General features: G+C 45.8%; 1 pseudogene; it reads left to right on the forward strand.

Annotated features, from left to right (window-relative positions):
- The first annotated feature begins 7,776 nt into the window (after positions 1 to 7,776).
- On the forward strand, positions 7,777 to 9,015 carry LOC146822483 (uncharacterized; annotated as a pseudogene).
- Positions 9,016 to 20,997: the final 11,982 nt, after the last annotated feature.

Here is a 20,997-nt window from a genome sequence, read left to right on the forward strand (position 1 = left end):
GTTATAGGTTAAGCATTTGCGACCACATACAGTAACTCAGTGACAACCCCACAAATGGACTCCACACTGGGATTATCAAAAAATAAGTATTTTTATATCAGGTTTAGCACAAGACCAAATAACGATAAAAAGGCCCACAATACTATTAGCAATAAGCAGTTCTTGGATACAGCGTACTTTAAAAGTTCTGTGCGCTTCGTTCTTCTTAGTTCGGCCCGTACGGGGATGAATTGGCCTACAGAATGAGTCTATAAGCGTTACGGACGCTTCGGTGCGAAGCGTACACCCTACGGTGCGAACGTACACAGTACCTTAACTTTGAAGAGTTAGTCACGGATGCTGCGGTGAAAGCAAAGCGTGGTACGCTGAGATGTCCTCCTTTTGCGGTGCGAGCTTACGGCTCTTTGGGGGCCTGAGTCGCGTTGCTTGAGGGGACGGGATGTTGTACGGTGCTTCTGTTCGCTGCGGCGTACGAGCCGTACTGCGGGAGCGGCTCTCAGTCTTCGGCTGCAATTAGGAGCTTACGTATGGTGCGTACTCCCTCCTTCGATATGATCGGCAGCCTTGACTTCAGCGCATGGTGCGGGTCGTACCCACCAAGATGGTTCGATGAAGCGCAGCGTTGTACGTGGCGAAGTCAGCTAGTCACGGTGCGATCTATGGATCGTAGTACGTGTTGTTCGAAGCGGACCGGCGGGGTACGGTGTGCGTTGCTAGATGCGATTTGGCGGTACGAAGCGTACCCAGCTCCCGGCCTCTGCAAATGTTGAAAACAGCATTTCCAGCAGCGGATTGTGAGGCGGATGAAGTCCACTGGTCCTGGGACTTAGTTCAGGGGGCAAGCTCACTCACAAGCCCTTGGAGATCTTTCAGCACAAGTTGAAGCAAAGTTTCTTTGTAGTCTTTCTCCTCTCCTTCAGCAGCAAGGCAATCACTGCAGGTCAGTCCCCCAGGTCAGGGACAGTACTCCTCCTACAGCTTTCCCAGTTCCTTCTCCTCAGGCAGAGGTTCTTCTTGTCAAGCAGGATCTAATTTCTTGGGAGCAGGGTCCCAATACTTATACCCTTAATTCCTTTGTTCCTCTGGGGTAGAGAGGCCTTTGCCCAGCCAGAACCAGTTCCTGAGCCCTTTGTTGACATGTCTCTGACTTTCCATTCAAGGTGCAGGGCAGAGACCTCAGCCGCTCCACAGGAGGTGGAGCCAGCATTGTGGTGGCAGAGCACCGTCCTATTCAGAGTCCAGATGCACTCCTCCCACCCATCTGGATGTCAATCTCTCTTCACCACCAGGCTACCTAGCCCTGACCCTCTGGAATTCCCCAGCCCTGTCACTCACAGAAACCAGACAGCAGATACACATCATAGCAGAGGCGGGCTGAAATGGTTAGGCAAGCAAATACCAGCTTTCTAAAAGTGGTATTTGCAAACACAGAATATTAAAATAAACTTTACTAAAAGATGTATTTTATTATTTTGAGTTCAGGCATACTAAACTCGAAATTCTACCATGTTCCCTGGGTCTGTTAGGAACATAGAATGTAACAATTCTAACAGCCCATTCTGGCCTATGGAGAACAGGTAGCCTTGCAATAGTGAAAAACGAAAATGGCTGTAATTCACTATTAGGACATGCCACACACATCAGGGCTTGTCCTACCTTATGCTTACAATGCACCCTGCCCTTGGGCCTACCATAGGGGTGACTCACATGAAGTAAAGGGAAGGTTTAGGGACTGGCAAGTGGGTGCACTTGCCCAGTCAGCATGTCAGTACCAGACTGCACGCAGGTTCTGCAATGGCAGACCTTAGACACATTTTACAAGGCTGCTTCTGTGGGTGGCACAACCAGTGCTGCAAGCCCACTAGCAGCATTTGGATTTACAAGCCCTGGGCACTCCTGGGGTCTGATAGTAAACCAAAAAAGCCAATCATGGAATCCAACCAACATATACATTTTATACAGGGAGCACTTGCACTGTGGCACTGGTTGGCAGTGGCACAGTGCTCTGAGCAGCTAACACCAGCAAAACACATGAGGCACAGCAACAAAAAGTGGAAGGGAGACTCACACCAAGGTGCCAGGTCTAATACATAGTAATAATGCTTTCTAATTGTTTATAAATTAAGGTCACCCAACGCAGGTTGACGAGGGCCAGACTACACTCCCATTCTGGTTCCCATTTTCATTATTGCATGTAAATAAGATTCAGGTGGATATTGTGAAAACCTGGCATGGCTCCACCCTCAAAGGCTTTACTGACCAGGTAGGTTTACGTGATGACTCCATGTCATTGAGAATGCGATTCACCAGCGCTGGGTTTTTCTTTTACAATGTCCTTCCCTTGAAGCAATCCTCACTGCCCCTTCTCCCCGGAGCACTTTCTTTGTCTCCTTCACCTAAAGCACTCTGCTTGCCTTGCCTTTACCTCCTCTCAGGCACTAGCCTTTGCCCCCTCTCCTGGGCCCACCAAGGAACTCTATGCATCTCTATCACCTAGGGTGACCAACTGGCATTGGTGTAAATTTAGGACGATGAGAGTAAAAATTATAGGACACTGCTTTGCTACCTCCTAATGGGTTCACGCAGTGATACATCACTTCGGTTTTTCCACAGCTGTATGTGCTCACTGTATCCCTGCCTCCCTGCCATATGCTAGCTCTCACCAGTCATCTTCACTCCCACTGTGTAGCCATTGCTTGCACCCCCAGTCTCTGTGCCTAGAGGGGTGTTCATCCTCTTCTTCTTACCTTATGCCTTGTTGATACCCCGTGCTCCGATTGTCCACCCCCCAAATGCACCCCCTTTGGTTTATGTATCGCTGCCTTCATAACCTGTAATTCCTGTGTCTGCTTCAGTTCACATTGTCTCACTGTAGCCCTGCTCATCGTGTCTTTGCTCCACATGCCTATGCATCCTGTGCGTCCCCAGTCTGTCTTCATGTTCATCCTATCATTACAACCTCCAGCTATGCTTCATTAGTCTGTGCACAACCCTACTGGTTACAACCTGGAATTTTCTCTTTCTTCTGCTTGTTGTGGACCCCTAGGGATAATCGCACCAGATTCGTAGCAGGCACCCAACGGAGTGTTAAAAACCAGGTAAAATTAGCACTATACTGCTTAACGTTATTAAATATCCACAAATAAAATAATCAGGTGACTCTTATTCTCTCGGGTTAAATATGTCCATACCCGGCATTTGCCTTTGTGTAATAAAGCATTCTCGTTGTGTCCTTAATAACTGCATAGTATTCATTTGCGAAAACAAATCCAGGATTGCTTTAAACTGTATCCCTGTAAGCCCCATACACCAGAAACACAATCAATACGCTTGCTTATAAATTAATTGTAAAACACACAATTGCCATCACATCCATCCACTACTAAACGCATAAGTAAAACATATTTATTTTTACACTTTTAGCTCCAACTCTAAAAAATGCGAGACCTATTGCATGGCAAATGCTTGATCTTTCTTGATGTTGTGCAGCATTGAGAAAGCCCGTATGTCTAAAAGGTGAGACTCCTTAACTTTGCCAGTGTTGTATATTCTATGAACTTTTCAAACAATAAAGTTAGGAGTAAACATTATACATCCAAAACAAAATTTGTGCATAGTGTCCCAAGTGACAAAGGGAACCTAAACCTAAGTGACAATGTGAATATTATATACAAGGTTTACACAGTTTGTACAAGTCGACCATTATCAAAATAATTCCATGTGAACAGCTGCTAAATACAATGATATGTGATGGGAAAATGGTTCGCTTCTTCTGTTTGTCGACAGCGTTTCGACCCTCAAAACAATGTTGGGTCTCTTCAAGACTACTGATGAAGGGAGATCTAAATGGAAATGAAATATAAAGAGCATAAGGCTCATAGACCGACACAAATGCGAAAAAAGGAAAATAAAGGCAGTTGGATAAAAGGTACCTGAATTTATGATTGTGCAGCCTTGTGAAAAGGATGTGCCACACGTGAAGTATAGAGGAAAAGGGTTTGCTCACATGAGGACCCGTCTGGGTACTATGATTGTGAGAAAAGAAGCAAAGAAGAATGTTGCAATTACTCATAATTGGACAATGCGCTGTGTATAATCAAATACAAGTTTCACCGAGGTTCTTACCTCAATGTGAGGACAGGCTGTCAATCCAATAGGGTATGTAGATAGGCCAGAGGGGCTCAATTAATTTTACGCCACAGCCGTAGCGTTGTAGAATCCCTTTGTGGATTAACAGTGACAATGCACTGGGAGTTTCTCTGGAAATTCAAATAATAATGATCTAGGGGTCAGTATGCTAAAATAAGGGCTGAGCGCAAGCGCTAAGCGGCCTGGATGTGCCATTTCTTACCTCAGTAGAAGATTAGAAAAGCGGGACAGCGCTCTGCGTGTAGATTCAGAACAAGCATTGAAAATGCAATAGGTCTCGCCTTTGATTAAGATAAAGCCATTTGTTTTGTTAATGGAATTGTATAGTGAAGCAAGTGGCTTTAACTTAAAAGGCGAGACCTATTGCATTTTCAATGCTTGTTTTCTTATGTTAGCCTTGTGGGGGGGAAGAGGGCAGGCAGCAAATTGCTTCCGGCCCTTCCGCTGTATACATAAAAGTACTTTTGCGCTACTTCGTTTTCCCTTAAAACATCCCTCACTGTCAGCAAGCTTTCCACATACACCACACACACACCCTAATTACCAATTCATAACAACCCTCAGACCCAGATTTTCACCGCACTGTCATTTGTAAACACCAAATGCTCTGGCTATACAAATGCGAGACTTGCTGCATTGCAAATGCTTGTTAGATTATAAGATTTTGTCGAGTTGACCACATCATAGGATTATTCATAAAATAACACCATGTATTTTGCTTTCTTTTTGCAGATTTATATAGCGCAAAGTCGACCCGAAGGTATTGGACCGCTTTACACAAGCACCGTATTTACATTAAACTGATTTACTTACACTGCCGACTTTGGTGCAGGAAACCAGAGTTTGAGCTTTGAGGTCACGCCCACATCCTGTGATTCTGGGCAAATCATTTAATCTCCCCGTGCCTGAATGTGTAATGTAAATACGGTGCTCATGTAAAGCGCTCCAATACCTTCGGGTCGAGTTTGCGCTATATAAATATGCAAAACAACATTACACATTCAGGCACGGGGTTTGCCCAGAGTCACAGGATGGGGACGTGATCCCGAGACTCGAACCCTGGTTTCCAGCACCAAAGCCAGCAGTCTAGCCGACGGACCATATCCCCTCCCCAATTGAAATTGCTTTAAGTACGTTTGTCTTGGTGTGAAAAATGTAAACAACTACGATGTTTTTAAAACAATAAAATTAATGGAAATGGGACATTTGGAATTTCTGGTCACCGGTAAAAGGGGCAGTTCGCCCCAGTCAAATTACTCCCACATTCTTACTGGACCATGAGACCCTAGTAATAACAACTTCCTTACCACGTGTTCGGCCTCGAGCTCTCGCTGCAGTTTTTCTCTCAATTTCTCCGCACAAAGGCTCCCGGTAACCGCCATCTTTCTGCGGCAAAACCAAATGACTTTACACACAGTCCTAACACTGTGTTAGCGCATGCGAGTCAAGCCTCGACCTCACATATGGGATGTACTTCCATTACGCCTGGTTCGCACAAGCAAAGTGATAGTGGGGGACATTTTACATTGGGAGGATTCAACAATTTAAAGGCCGAGACCATGGGCTCTCGCTAGGGAGAAGTTATTTACCCCGATAGAGTAGAGAAGAGATGGGCAGGGGTATTCCGGTAATTGTAGAATGGGATGTTCACATACTTTCACTGAATTGAAACACCCGTATCAATCTTTTAAGCAAATTTGTAGGATAAAATTCAGTACCTCCTTTTAAAAGTCCCGTACTTGCAAGCGGCGGCCATTTATTTACAGTTTCATTTGTGGTTTTACTTTTACGAAGAGCAACAAGGTCGGCCATCGTAGAGCGTGAGTATGGTTACATTTGGCTAACATGTTCGATTTAGACAGGAGACTATATTTTTAAAGCCAGATATGGCTTTATTGTAACTGTCTCCTGCCTAATAGTGCCCTTATTCCAATGTTAGGTAATAGGTACAGAAAATACATTACATTTTTTTTTTTTTTTTCCCATTACCTCCTTTTTTGCGAACTCGACCCGGACCAGACCGTTACATTACACAAAAGGGAAGGGACAGAAGATGTGCACGCGGCGGCGGAAAAAAACAGGCCTCGCCTGCAAAAAGGATTCTTATCTTTATGGGGCCATGTGTTTGGCCCCATAAAGTTAAGAAACCTTTTACCACAAACGTAAGGAAAGCGAGCCACGCCAGCCAATGGAAAAGAGGGGCGGGGCTTAGACCCCGCTAGTGAAATCTACTCTAAATCATTAAAGCTCGCCAGCGAGACTGCGCATGTCTGCGCAGCCTACGCCAGGCGAGACCTAAAAAGCAGCGTCAGTCAGCTTGATCGGGTACAATGACAGAGATCCTAATCCAGAGAAGATTGTTATATACAAGGTTTCCTGCTCTTTTTGCCAAGGGAAACAGGCAGACCTAGTTAAGGAAAACCGCAGCACTGAGCAACCCGGTGCTACGGTTCCGTGATCGGTAAAGAGTGAAAAAAGACCTCAGTGGGAGGTAAAGAACTAGAAGGTGTGGCACAATGGTGGTATTGCTGCGCTAATGACAGTGGTGAATTCTCTGTTAATAGGTGGAAATTAAGGCACAATATCGGTGATTGGTACTAAATAGGGAAGAACAGGTAAAATCACATATATACTTTATATATTTACAAAAATCCAAATTTCACCGGTATTTGTCATATGTAATCACGCATGCTGAGCACTTCATGGAGTTTGAACATTGTATGCGTGCAGACATTTCACTGTTGTAATTCTTAGTGAACACGTATTTCATGAAAATAGATCTAATATATACAGTTCAAATGTCACAGCAAAAATGAATTAAATAAAGCTGTTGGAGCAAGCATAGTCGGGTGTCAGATGACATACAGGTGTATTATTGTTGGGTTTATGTGCATTTTGTTATTCACATAGTTGTATAGTTCCCATTAGGATACCTGTTGTGAGTAGTAGAAGAACTGTGGTGCTACACAAAAGACTCAACTGGAGTCTTGGTTAATCCTTGAGTCCACACTCCGCGATAGGAGGGCGTCAAGGAAGGATCGTATGCCCTTGCTCTGCCTATTGCATCTTTACATTGAAAGTGTAATCTAGAATTTCTTCAGCACACTTGTCTATGTGGTCAATTAAATGTCTCATTAAATGCCAATAGATTTTCATGATGGACCCACCATTTAAGCTTATCCAGTGTTTTTTTTTACTTTATTTTCCAACAGGTGAAATAAATACAGTAATGAACAAAAAAGGTGAAGGCATTAAACATCACTTGTGTAGGAAGTGATGTAAAAACAGTACACCTCGAAATTTCTTCCCTTGAAGGCTAATGCCTCGCCAAAGTCTTTTTATACAGCAGAAAATCCAAACTGCCCAGTGTGGTCTGTACTTGGCTCTTAGGGATCACCTGATATACATTGACAAAATAACAGACTGACATACTGAAACAAGTCTGATAAGGTTCTCACTACGAAGAAAGAGCTAACCTGGATCAGAAAGAACACACAGAAAAGAAACCGTATGAATATATAGAAAGTGACAACACATTTATTAGGGAGAGAAAGCAAGTGCAACATCAGAATATCATACTGGAGAAGAACCATATTGATGGACTGACTGTGGAAAAGTTTCTTTGCAATGAAAGACCTAATGCAGCATCAGAGTGTCCATGTAGAGGAGAAACCATATACATGCACAGAATGTGGCAAAGCATTTATAACAAATCGACAGTTGAAGCGACATCAAAAGGTCCACACTGGGGAGAAACCATATAAATGTACAGATTGTGACAAAGCATTTATAACTAATGGAGACCTAAAACAACATCATAAAATCCACACTGGGGAGAAACCATATATATGTACAGAATGTGACAAATCATTCAAAACAAGTAAAGGTCTTAAACGACACCACAAAATCCACACGGGGGAGAAACCATATAAATGTACAGAATGTGATAAGACATTTATAACACTTGTAGAGCTAAAGCGACATCAGAAAATCTACACTAGGGAGAAACCATATAAATGTACAGAATGTGACAAATCATTTAAAACAAATGGAGGGCTAAAGCGACATCAGAAAATTCACACTGGGGAGAAACCATATCAATGTACAGAATGTGACAAATCATTTAAAACAAATGGAGAGCTAAAGCGACATGAGAAAATCCACACTGGGGAGAAACCATATAAATGTACAGAATGTGACAAATCATTTAAAACAAATGGAGAGCTAAAGCTACATCAGAAAATCCACACTGGGGAGAAAGCATATCAATGTACAGAATGTGAAAAAGCATTTAAAACAAATGGAGAGCTAAAGCGACATCAAAAAATCCACACTGGGGAGAAACCATATCAATGTACAGAGTGTGACAGAGCATTTATTACAAAGTCACATCTCATGGAACATCAGAAATTCCACACTGGGGAGAAACCATATAAATGTACAGAATGTGACAAAGCATTTGTAACAAATGGAGCGCTAAAGCGACATCAGAAAATCCACACTGGGGAGAAACCATATAAATGTACAGAATGTGACAAAGCATTTATAACTAATGGAGAGCTACAACAACATCAGAAAATCCACACTGGGGAGAAACCATATCAATGCACAGAATGTGGCAAAGCATTTATAACAAATCAACAGTTGAAGCGACATCAAACGGTCCAAACTGGGGAGAAACCATATCAATGTACAGAATGAGACTAATCCTTTTTAATCAATGGAGAGCTGAAGCAACAATAGAAGATCTCCACCGGAGAGAGACCATTCAACTGGACTGAATGTGAGAAGGCATTTATTAGAAAGTCGCATCTTATGCAACATCAGATAGTCCATGTAGGAGAGAAACCCTATGAATGTGCATAATGCAACAACACATTAATTACTAGGCAAAGATAAATACTACATCAGAAATTTCACACTGGTGAGAAACGATATGGCTGTACTGAATGTGACTTAGCAGTTATTACAAAGCAAAGTTTAAAAATGCATCAGAATGTTCACACATGAAAGAAGCCATATAATTGTACAAAATGTGACATAGCATTTTTATTCCAAATGGAGGGTGACCATTCAACTGCACCGCACGTGACAAGGTACTTATTATAAAGGGAGAATTAAAGGAATATCCGCGTCCACGCTGGGGAGAAACCACATGAATTTATAGAATGTAACAAGGGATCTATTACAAAACAAAATGTAATACAAGATCAGGAAGTTCACACAGGGGAGAAAACATATGTATGTTCTGAATACCACAAAGCATTCATAATAAAGGGAAAACTGCAGCAACATCTGAAAATCTACATGGCAGGAAATCCAATGTATGTACAGAGTTTATTCTTCCTGTGGAAGACTTTATTAAGCTAATGCAGCATAAACAAATCCACACTAGGGAGAAACCTTATCAATGAATGGAATGTGACAAGGGATTGATTACAAAATGTAGTATATCAGAATGTTCACACAGGAGAGAAACTCTATAAATGTGTTGAATGTGACCATGCATTCATAAATGGAGAGCTAACTCTGCATCAAAAGTCAACCCTGAAGCCCTCACTGAATTTAGCAAGGCATTTATTGACAAGGGAGAGTTAAATCCGCATCAGAAAGTCCCCACCGAGAAAAATCTATATGAATCTACAGACTCAATCAATCAGTCAATGGGTATTAAGCACGGCAAATCATCAGTGAGGTTCTCAAGGCGCTGGGTGAGGAGTTGTTGTCCGGCGGGGCCGATCAGTTGAACAGCCAGGTCTTGAGTCCTTTCCAGATTCAGTGATGAGGCAGATCTCAGGTGCAGGGGGAGTTCATTCCAGGTCTTTGCAGCCAGGTGAGAGTAAGAGCGACCTCCGTTCCTTGTGCCTTAGACTCTAGGAGTTTAAGCTAGGAAGAGAGAGGCGGAATGCAGGTATCTGGCGGGAAGCCATCTAAAGATCTTGCGGCGCATGCGCATTGTGAGGAAACAGATGGCAGAGATCATGTTGATTTGCTTCTTCATAAAGAGCTTGTTGTCCAGGACAATGCTGGAGTCACGGGCATGGTCGGTAGGGAAGGGGAAGAAGCCAGGTTCTGCTGACCACCATGCGTTGCTTCAAGGAGATGCGTGTTTACTGAAGATGAGGACTTCTGTCTTGTCCATGTTCAGTTTTAGGCAGTTGTGCTTCATCCAGTCGGTGATGTTGGCCGTGCACCTATGAAAATTGTCTCTGGGTTTAGTGAGGTGGGTCTAGTCTGTGTAGATGACCTTCAGCCCATGTGAACTGACAATGTTGGCTCGGGGTGTCATGTAAGTGTAGGAGAAGGGGAGCTAACGGAGGATCCTTGTGAGGTGCTGCAGCTGATGTCCTTGGGTTCAGGAGTAGGGCGGGAGTCTGATTGAGTAACAAGGATAACAAACATAATACTACTGAACTGTATGGGCCCATTTGGTGACCAAAGAGCCACAGTGGGAAGTATACAAAAATAAATCCTCAGTCCTTGAATGGACAGAAGGGACAATTGATAGGTCAGTGTTTCACCATCCTGAAGACATCGATACTTGGATAGAGGCTATTAAAAAACTGGTTGCTTCGCTTTACTTGTTTATGAAAGGCTAACTGTTAATTCCACAGTGATCAAGGCTTCAGTCGAGCAGGATTTATAAAGCACGGCTAATCGCCCAATAAGTTATCCAGGCCTTTGCAGGTCCTGTAGGCTTATTCGAACAGCCAGGTCTTGAGGGCTGTTGGATGTGATCCTTTTTGCAGGGTTATCCCCAAACTTTTTGCTTCTTCCTCCTATTTTTTCCTGACCTGTTGTTGTTTTTAGGAATCTGGGCACTTTACCACTGCTTATCAGTGCAAAAGTGTATATACTCTCTTTGTAAATTATTATGATTGGTTCTCCCTGATTGGCATATTTTGATTTACTGGTCAGTCCCTAGTAAAGTGCTCTGGGTGTGCCGGGGCTGGTAAATCAAATACCAGTGGGCATGCAGCACTGATTGTGCCACCCACATGAGTTGCCCTAAAAAGATGTCCCAGGCCTGCCACTGCATGGCTTGTGTGCAGTTTGCTAACTGCCATGTCGACTTGGCAAGTGCACCCACTTGCCAGGCCCTAACCTTCCCTTTTCTTACATATAGGACACTTATGGTAGGCCCAAGGTACCCCCCCTGCGCAGGATGCAGTGTATGTGAAAGGTAGGACATGTACTGATGTGTACAACATATCTTGATAGTGAAATACTGCCAATTTCGTTTTTCACTATTGATAGGCTATCTTGCCCCATAGGACAGAATGGGGAATGCTCTGTAACATTTTACAAGCATATCTTCCCATAGTATAAGATGGAAAAATAAAGTTTAGGCTCTCTGAACTTAGAATTTAATAACACATCTTTTACTAAAGATGGTATTTAGGTCGATCCTGTAACATTGCGCATGCGCTGTTCTGGCGAAGACTTCATGTAGGGGCTTTCGAAAACTAACCTAAAAATCGCACACTCATGCGTGTGCTTTTTGTTTTGGCCCACGCTATTGGCCTTTGTGTGTGTTTTTTTAACAAAGACAGCACACAGTTGGCCGAAGGTGGGCAGTATTGCTCCGCCCATGGCCTATTGGTGTTGGTTACCCGCAGGCCCGACATCTGTTTGCAATTATCGTGCACAGAGGCGTGCGCGATAATAGGAAACCTATGTCTTGGTGTGGCGCACGCACCACTCATTTCACATCCGCTGCCTTTACACGTTAACTCCTAGGCACACATGGAGGAAACACCTTGGCATAAATAGGTCACATGTACATGCGGTGAGTGAGAGGTGTAAATATAAACATTTATTGCGTTTATAGGGGACCATGCTCATACTGCACTATAAAGCGACTTTTTAAACTCCGTTACGAGTGACAGCTGTCTAGTGTGCCAACTGTGTAACATGTCGTAGCAGGTGAGGCGAGATCTAAAAGGAAGGAAAATGACAAAAAAGGCTTGTAAGGGCTCTGAGGGCAAAAGGTTGGTGGTGGCAGAGAAGGGTGGATTTGCAGCATGCCATCTGCGTCCCCACTGTGCAAGCCTTACTACTGCAGTTCTCATGTACGATACCAACCTTGTTTATTTATATAATGATTGCCCTACCACTGATACAAGCTCGCCTCCTCCTTGCCACACATAAAGATGCCACCCCTATATAAACAACCACAGCCCAGAGAGCTGATGACTGATAGAGACACCCAGACACACAGAGCGCGTGGCGAGAGCTGCTGATGCGTCTGAGTGATGTGTGTCTGCTAGGATGTCTGCTGTGGGAGGTGGGCACTGAGCAGCACGGTCTGAACATCAGATCAAGGAATTTATGGACACCTGGCTGTGGGTGATATAAATACTACACCGCGGGGACCTCTGGGAAGAGGGCTGCTCCCAGGAATTGGTGTAACATGGTGAATTTGCACTTGTGATGGAAGCACATTGAACACACACATGCACACACATACTTGTGCAAGTAAACACACAAGCCAACATTGACACATGCAGAAGGAAACCAACACATGTATCTATGCACACACAGACAGGCGCACACACACACACTCATGCAAGAAAAGACACACACTCGTGCAAGCAAGCTAACACGTGCGCACACACACACTCGTGCAAGCACACACACAAGCAAACACTGACGCATGTGGCAGGAAACATGCACTTATACTTCCATGCACACACTCATTCATATATATACTCACATGTGATTAGGGCCTTTAAAGCACACGCATGTGAGCACCTACCCACACAAACACACGCACCCCCACCCCCCTACACACACACACACAGACCCCCTACCCACAGAAGCACACACACAGATGAGGGCAGGGTGGACATTCACATAGAGCCCAAGACCCAGACGAATCTGCTGAACATGTGCGTCGGTGGGAGGGGGGCTCTCAGCAGCGTGGTGGTACGTGGGGGATAAGCTAGGTGCACCCCTCCCCGAGTCTGCCGCCGGAGGTGCAGCAGAGGTACTGAGGGTCTCAGTGAAGGGCCTCTCAGAGGAGCCATAGCAACAGGACCTGATCCGGCTGGAGAAAGGGCACGGATGAGAGGTTGGGGGTGGGGGCCCCCCTCTGCCACCACACTCTCCATCTTGAGGTGCCCCCCTCTCAAGACTTCATCAGTGTGGCCCCAGTACGTGCGTGGAGTGTGTGGCTCCTGTGCCTGCTCTCCTGTCTGCATCTGTGTTTACATTTGAGGCTGTGAGTGTGTGCATGCACGTATACTCCCCTTCCTCTGTGTGTACATTTCAGACTGTTAATACGAGTATGTGCACACTGCACAAGAGTATACACCTCCATGTGTGTTTACCTGAGTGTGTGCACAGTGCACATGAGTATACATCTCAGTGTGTACTTACCTTTGAGTGCGTGCACAGTGCACACAAGTATACTTACATCACCGTGTGTGTTTACCTTTGAGTGCATGCACAGTGCAAACGAGTATACATCTCTGTGTGTGTTTACCTGAGTGCGTGCACAGTGCACACGAGTATGCATCTCCATGTGTGTTTGCCTCTGATTGCGTGCATAGTGCACACGAGTATACATCTCCGTGTGTGTTCACCTTTGAGACTAAGCTAATTATCTTTGAGACTGAGCGCGAGTGCGTGTAAGCACTTGTACTTCTCTGTCTATTTATCTTTGAGTCTAGCGTGATTAACTTGAGACTGTGCTGAGTGAGTGCACGCATATGCATGTGTCGGCCGCTGTGAGTGAGTGCGTGCACCCACATGCACTTCTCTGCAGCTGCTCTGTTCAGGTCCAAAGGTCTGGTTTAGTGACAACATCTTGGGGAAGTTCAAAGCTTCCCTGGGAACGCGTTCCGCCCATTGCTGGCCATTGGCTTAGTGGCTTGTTTTAGAGTGCACAGGCCTTGAATACGATGTGTTCATTTCCAGGTCAGCGGTGGATACCGTACTATGATGGATTTAACTGATCATTTTATAGGCTGTAAGGTGGGACCATGAGGTTAAGCATGCCGTGAGGGGTCTTTATAGATGTGTTTAATATTTAAGCACACCAGCCCTGGTTGCTCCACTTCTCAAGGCATCCAAACATGAATAACACATTAGAATGTTTATCCGCTAGGAATGTTAATTCCACTCCACCGAGAGTGCAGAAGGCAGCATGCGCCACCAAATGCTAAGTAACTGGATGCCACCACAGTATCACGACAACTATGCATTTATATCTACTCAGACTGTAACACAGCCTTGTAAATATAGGTAACAACTGTGTATGCAAGGTATAACAACACAACAGGAAAAGAAAAACATTGTCAAAGCCAACAGGTCTGGGTTTGACCTGCTAAAGCATGCAACACAGGGGCGGAGCTTAGTCAGTGAAATTCTTGGGATGTGTGAATTGCAAAAGCAGTGTGCTGCAGAGTTGAGTGGTAGGATGAACTGTTTCCAAGAGGAACTGGGTCAGTACTGATTTGCAGTAGTTGGGCCTCTGTCTAGAGGGGCACAGTAAGCAAAAAAAAGCATTGGCATAGCCAATAGGTCTCGCCTTTGGGACCTTATAAGTGTTTAGCCATGCAACAGTTAATGTTGTTGCAGTGAGGATATTGTGCTACATAATTAAATACTAATAAGGTCCCAAAGGCGAGACCTATTGGCTATGCCAATGTTTGTTAAATTGTGTATTGACTGTCTGGTTTTGGAGTGACAGGGGCTGGGGAGGTGCATTCTCTGAGCCATCCACCGGGGGGGGGGGTTGATGTGTGTCCTGCCTTTCCTGAATGAGTCAGGGCTGGGCTGAATAGACCTGGGCTGCATTCAGAGTAGGGGGAGGAGTTCTCACTAGCACCTAAGTAGGCCCGGTCTGCATTTAGAGTGGTGGGAGAGGATTTCCCTTGCACCTGAATAGGGCCTGTCTGCCTTACACAATGCTGTCTCCACCTCCTGCCGGGCAGCTGCACCAGAGAGGACAGAACTGGTTTGGACTGGGCTCAGAGACCTCTGCACAAAGAGGATAAAGACATTTTGGGTATAAGTATTAGACCTAAAACCCCTGAAGTTTAGACTAGTTCTAGAATCAAGAGGAACCTTTGCTAAGGAGAAGAGCTGGAGAAACTGAGGGGAAGTACTGCCCTTGCTGTGTCTGGGGTTGGCCTGCAGCTACTGTTTTCTGTCAAGGAAAGGAGAAGGACTTTGCCGTGTGTTGTATCCCCTGCTTGAAGAAAGTCTCCAAGGGATTGAGTAGAGCTTGCCTCCTGTTTTGAAGTCTCAGGAACACAAAGACTTCATCCCCAGCTCCCCTGAACTTCCTTGCTGGGAGTTCTGACCTGCCAAGAGGTGCCTGTGAGTCTTGGGCCTCTGGAGGTTGTTTCTGCTGTTGGGAGCTGGAAACGACAAGGAAATCGATGCATCGCTCTTTTTGCGACAGTTTTTCCAACACAACGCCGGGGTGCGAGAAGAATCTTCCCGCATCGCCGCACCACTGCCGAAACCAACGCAGCGCTTGTCACCGCGGCAAGAATCGATGCATCGAGGGATCGGGGCTGAAAAGGTCAATGCAGTGCCTTGCTGCATCGTTCCCCGACGCATCCCGTATTTCCAAGCATTGCCCCTGTGTGGCAAGTTTTCCCCCACGCATCACCCGTGGATCGAAGTCGTCTCCGAATTGATGCATTGCTTCCCCCTACAGACTGGACCCGACGCATTGCTCCCCTGTGTACAGCAGAACTGTCGCATCGCATCCACGAAGGTCTACGGAACAACGCATCTCTTTGTTTTTCGACGCTTCTCATCACTGTGGCTGTTTGGCTTGGTGAATTTTGTCGCAACAACAGGTACTTTGCATGAAATCACACATCCATAGTTTTCTATGAACTCAGTTGCTAAAACCTTTTGAAATTCATTTTTCTTAATACGTGTATGTTGGATTTTTGTCATTTTGGTCTTGTAAAGTTTAGATAAAGAAGCTTTTTTTTTTTTCTAAACCGGTCTGGTGTCCATTTGTGGTGTTATCACTGTGTTACTGTGAGTGTTGGTACAAATACTTTACACATTGCCTTTGGGATAAGCTTGTCTGCTCGTGCCAAGCTACCAAGGGGGTGAGTAAGGGTTATCTGAAGTGTATATCCCCTTACCCTGACTAGAACAAGGGTCCCTATTTGGACAAAGATACCTACCTCTGCCAGCTAGAGACCCCCATTTCTAACAAGGGCCATTCGGAATTCCGGCGTGATAATAATAAATGTTGTTTGTAGAGCGCACGGCTAATTCAACAGAGGTGCCCCACTGCTAGATTGCAGATTTGCAGTGAGGGTAACAAGTGGGTCAATCTAAGGCAGGTTAAAGAGCCAAGTTTTTAGTGCCTTCCTAAAGTCCTGTTCTGACTCCATCTTGCGGAGGTGAAGGGGCATAGCATTCCAGAGTTTAGCAGTTTTCACCGTGAACAGTCTGCCACCTATCCTGGCCTTAAGGAAGAGAGGAACCCTAAGCAGTTGCAGGTGGTTTGATCTCCGAGCCCGGTCATGCTGATATATTTGCAATCTCTGCCTCAGATAACCAGGGCCCTGATATCTGGTGGTTCTGTAGGCCAAAGTGAGCACCTTGAACTATATTCTCCTAATAATAGGAAGACAAAGGAGGTGCTGCAAATGTGGGGAAATGTGATGGCCAAGCAGCACATTCCTAATTAGTCTGGCAACGGCGTTTTGAATGATCTGCAGCCTGAGGACCAGATAAGCTGGCAGCCCTAGATAAAGACAGTTAGAATAGTTCAGCTGAGAGGTCATCAGTGCATGGACTGTAGTCTTCCTGCAGTCCTCTGGCAGGAAGTGTAAGACTTTTCTCAAAGCTCTTAACTTCCAGAAGCATATAGAGGAGACACGGCACACCTGGGTCTTGAAAGAGAGGTCATTGTCAAATTTAAACCCCAGATTTCTGGCCAAATCCACCGGGTTAGGTGGTGGGTTCAGCTCCAAGGGCCACCACAAATTAGAAGGTGGTGGTGCCCCCTGAGTGAAGAATAAGACCTCTGTTTTCTCAGCATTAATCTTTAAGCAATTCTAAATCATCCAGGCTAAGATGGTTTTCAGGCATTGCTTAAAGTGGAAAAAGGCAGCCTCCAAGTGTTCTTTGAAAGAGAACACCAGCTGAGTGTCATCAGCTTAGGAGACTACTCTCACACCCCAGGTCGCTAAGGGGCCATGTATACATTAAAAAGTAGTGGGCTCAGCGCTGAACACCGGGGTATCCCGCAAACAATGGGTTTCTGGGAGGGGACATAAGGGCGTAGGAATACTTGTTGTTAGAGATTCTCCATGAACGACTGGAGCCAGGACAGAGCAGTACCCCTCAGTCCCACCTGTCTCAGTCTCTCCAGTAGAATAGGCTGAGCCACTGTGTCGAAAGCCGTGGACAGGTCCAGCAACACCAGCAAAGCTGAGGTGCCTGGTCCACAGATTCACGCACAGTTTGAGAGACTTCAAGAAGTGCGGACTCCGGTCTGTACCCCGTTCTAAAACACGGTTGCAAATCATGAAAGCAGTTGTCCAATTCAAGGAATTCAGCAAGTTGCTTCTGGACTTCCTTCTCCAGAATTTTCGCTGGAGCTGGCAGTAGGGAGATGGGCCTAATATTCTTGTGTTCTGCTGGATCCACATCTGGTTTCTTAAGTAGATGCAGCAAGAATGCTTTTTTCCAGGCAGCTGGGTAAATGCCAGTTGTCAGGGAGGAGTTCCAGATCTGGTTCCGAAGCAGATTGAGCCAAGGGACCAGTAGTTTGAAGAACTGAGCCGGGAAAGGATCTCCCGGAGAGCCAGATTTACACTTGTGCAACTCCCTGCGTGACACCTCGGGCGGCAACTGGCGGAATTCAGACCAGGTGCCAGGAGGGTCTGGGGTTAGACTTGGCACATTGGAGGACGTTGACAGAGGAAAGGTGAAGTAGATCATTTGAATCTTTTCCTCAAAGTACTTTGACAGGTCAGCACAGAGGGTAGAAGATGGCGTTACTGTACTGTACAGAGCAGTGGAATTAATAAAGCTTTGGACAATTTTAAACAATTCTTTGTCAGATTGTTTGATTTGGTTAGAGAAATATTCTCTCATATTACTGCGCTTAAGCCTATGGATTTTTTTCAATACCTTTTTGTTAGAATCCGGGTTCTCTGGTTGGCACAGGTAGGTACTTGTGACAAGCAGGGAACCTTTCCTTTAGTCAGGGTAAGGGGTTACACTCCTAAAATAACCCCTGCTCACCCTCTAGGTAGCTTGGCGCGAGCAGACAAGGCTTATCTCAGAGCGTTATAGGTTAAGCATTTGTGAACACATACAGTAACCAAGTGACAACACTACAAATGGACACCACACAGGTTTTTATATTAAAAATAAGGATTCTTTATATAGAGTTACCACTAGACCATTAAACGACAAAAATACACAATACTGTTACTTTAGATGGTAGAAGTTTGCTTAGTTCTCTTAAGTTCTTAATTGCGACACTTTAAGTCAATGTACCTTAGATGCGACACGCAGGGCAACAAAAGTGTTGCAACGATGCTGATGCGATGAAGTTTTTGGTGCAAAGAAATAAAGACGTGGAGATCTTCCAGATGCGTTACGCTTCTCTGATGTTGCGAGAAGACTCGACTCGATGCGTCTGCTGCAGCGGCGTCACCCTTTACGCGATGCGACGACAGCGGCCTTGGCATCGGCACTCTTCTCCGACGTTTGCGAGACGCTTCCGCTCGATGCGATGTTGCAGCGGCGACACCCCTTTAAGCGATGCGACGACAGCAGCTCCGACGGCTGCACGCTTCTCCGTGGATGCGAGGCGCTTTTCTTGATGTGGTGCAATGCGACAGCTACGATGGCTGCGATGGCGACACGCTTCTTCCTCGATGTGAGACTCTTCTCTTGATGCGGTGCGATGCGTTGGCTGCGATGGCGACACGCTTCTTCGGCGTTGCGAGACACTTCTTGGATGATGCGAGACGCCTTTGTTTAGAGGCATTTAGCCACTGGATCATAGGATTTTCTCCAGGCACGTTCTAATTTTTTGCAGAAACTTTTCTTTGTTCGTAATTTTATGGAGAACCAGGTGGCTGAGGGTTTCCTTCTTGAAGACGTCAGCGACTTATGTGGGGCGACACTGTCTAAGGCGGAGGTGACCCAGCGATTGAAGCTGGATACATCACTGTCGGATCACCCGTTCGCTGGGGGAGAGCATCTTGGAGTGCCGGTCCCATAGCTTCTGGGGTGACCTTCCTCCAGTTTCTCCTCCTGTCAGAAATCAACCAGGAGTTAGACCAATTGGATTCAAGCCAGAAACTGAATGATACCAGAAAATGGTTCGTCCAGGTCAGGCGTACTGGTGCCTCCACTTTAAGGTTAGAATTGGAAAAAATAAGGTCAAGCATATGGCCCGCCGTATGCGTAGGGGCGGTCACCCATTGCGTGAGATTTAAACCCTCTAGAGTTTCTACCAGCAATAATGCCTAGGAAAACTTTTCATCATCCACATGGATGTTGAAGTTTCCAGCACAGTTAGATTGATGTACTTCAGAGAGAGTTGAGCGACAATGTCGCGCAGCTGTAACAGGTGGCAGGATGGGCTGTCAGGAGGTCTATATACCAACATCCTGGCCAGCGAGGAGGAGGAGGGTGAGATTCTGACACAGGTCAGAGCCTCAATGTTCCCAATGTGCTCCATTGTCCTACTGGAGATCTCCCAAACATCCCTCAGGATAAAAGCCATTCCCCCTCCTATCTTGTTGCCACCCCAATTGGCACAAGTAATCTAAAAGCCGCCAGGTATTGCCATCATCAGGTCAGGGTTAGTACCCTCCCTCAGTCAGGTTTCTGTTAGAAACATAAGATCCCAGGAGTTTGACTCCAGGGAGAGCCAACAGTCATCTGCGTGTTTGGGTAAAGATCTACAGTTGATCAAACAGGCCTTGATATTAATGCTATTGGCCAAGGGGGGCATCAGAAGGGGCTTCGACGTGGTCATACTGCCACTCGCCCTACCTCCGCTAACCACCGGCTTAAAGAGGCATGTGTTGCAGCAATACTCAAAGGCACATGTCCCCAGGTCTATCTTGGCCTTACCCAGAGAGGCCGCTTCGTCCATGCTTAGAAGCTGATCTCCAGACCAGGCAATCTGGATCAAGGTAGAAAATCAGGCAGCATGGCTGGTGCTGGCCATGGACGGGCGCAGACAGGCTTGCCTTTGGCGCAGCTGCATCGCGTCGCGACTCCCATTAAATAGGGGGTTGGGTCAGGTCGGCCAGTTGACAACTAGACCCTGCCCCTCAAAATGCTGCCCAACAATGTCCCCAAAGGGACATGGGAAGTGAGGTGATGGTCTGGAGTAGTGTGGGAGGCTGTTTCAGGTCTTTGCTGCAATGTGGGAGAAGGAGGGTCCTCCAATTCTGCTTGGGTGGATGCGGGGAGTATGGGTAAGTGAAAGGGAGGCAGAGCGTAGTCTTCTCGATGGTTGGTGGAAGTTCAGGCAGTGGTTAATGTATATGAGTCCTTGGTTTTGTAGAGCCTTGTGTGCGTGGGTCAGCAGCTTGAATTGCCATCTCTTCCGTACAGGGAACCAGTGGAGTTGCCTGAGGTGGTTTGTGATGTGGGTTTGTTGGGAAAGGCAGAGGATGAGTCTGGCTGTGACGTTCGGTTTGGTTTAAAGTCTCTGTAGGAGGTGTGCGACAACGTAGAGGGTGTTGCCATAGTCCAGTCGGCTGGTGATGAGGGCCTGTGTCACGGTGCATCTTGCGTGGAGCAGTAGCCACTTGAACATCTTCTGTATATGCATAGAGTGTGGAAGCAGGCAGAGGAGGTGGCGTTGATCTGTGATTTCATGGT

This window comes from Triturus cristatus, chromosome 6, assembly GCF_964204655.1.
Source record: "Triturus cristatus chromosome 6, aTriCri1.1, whole genome shotgun sequence".
Lineage (NCBI taxonomy): Eukaryota > Metazoa > Chordata > Amphibia > Caudata > Salamandridae > Triturus > Triturus cristatus.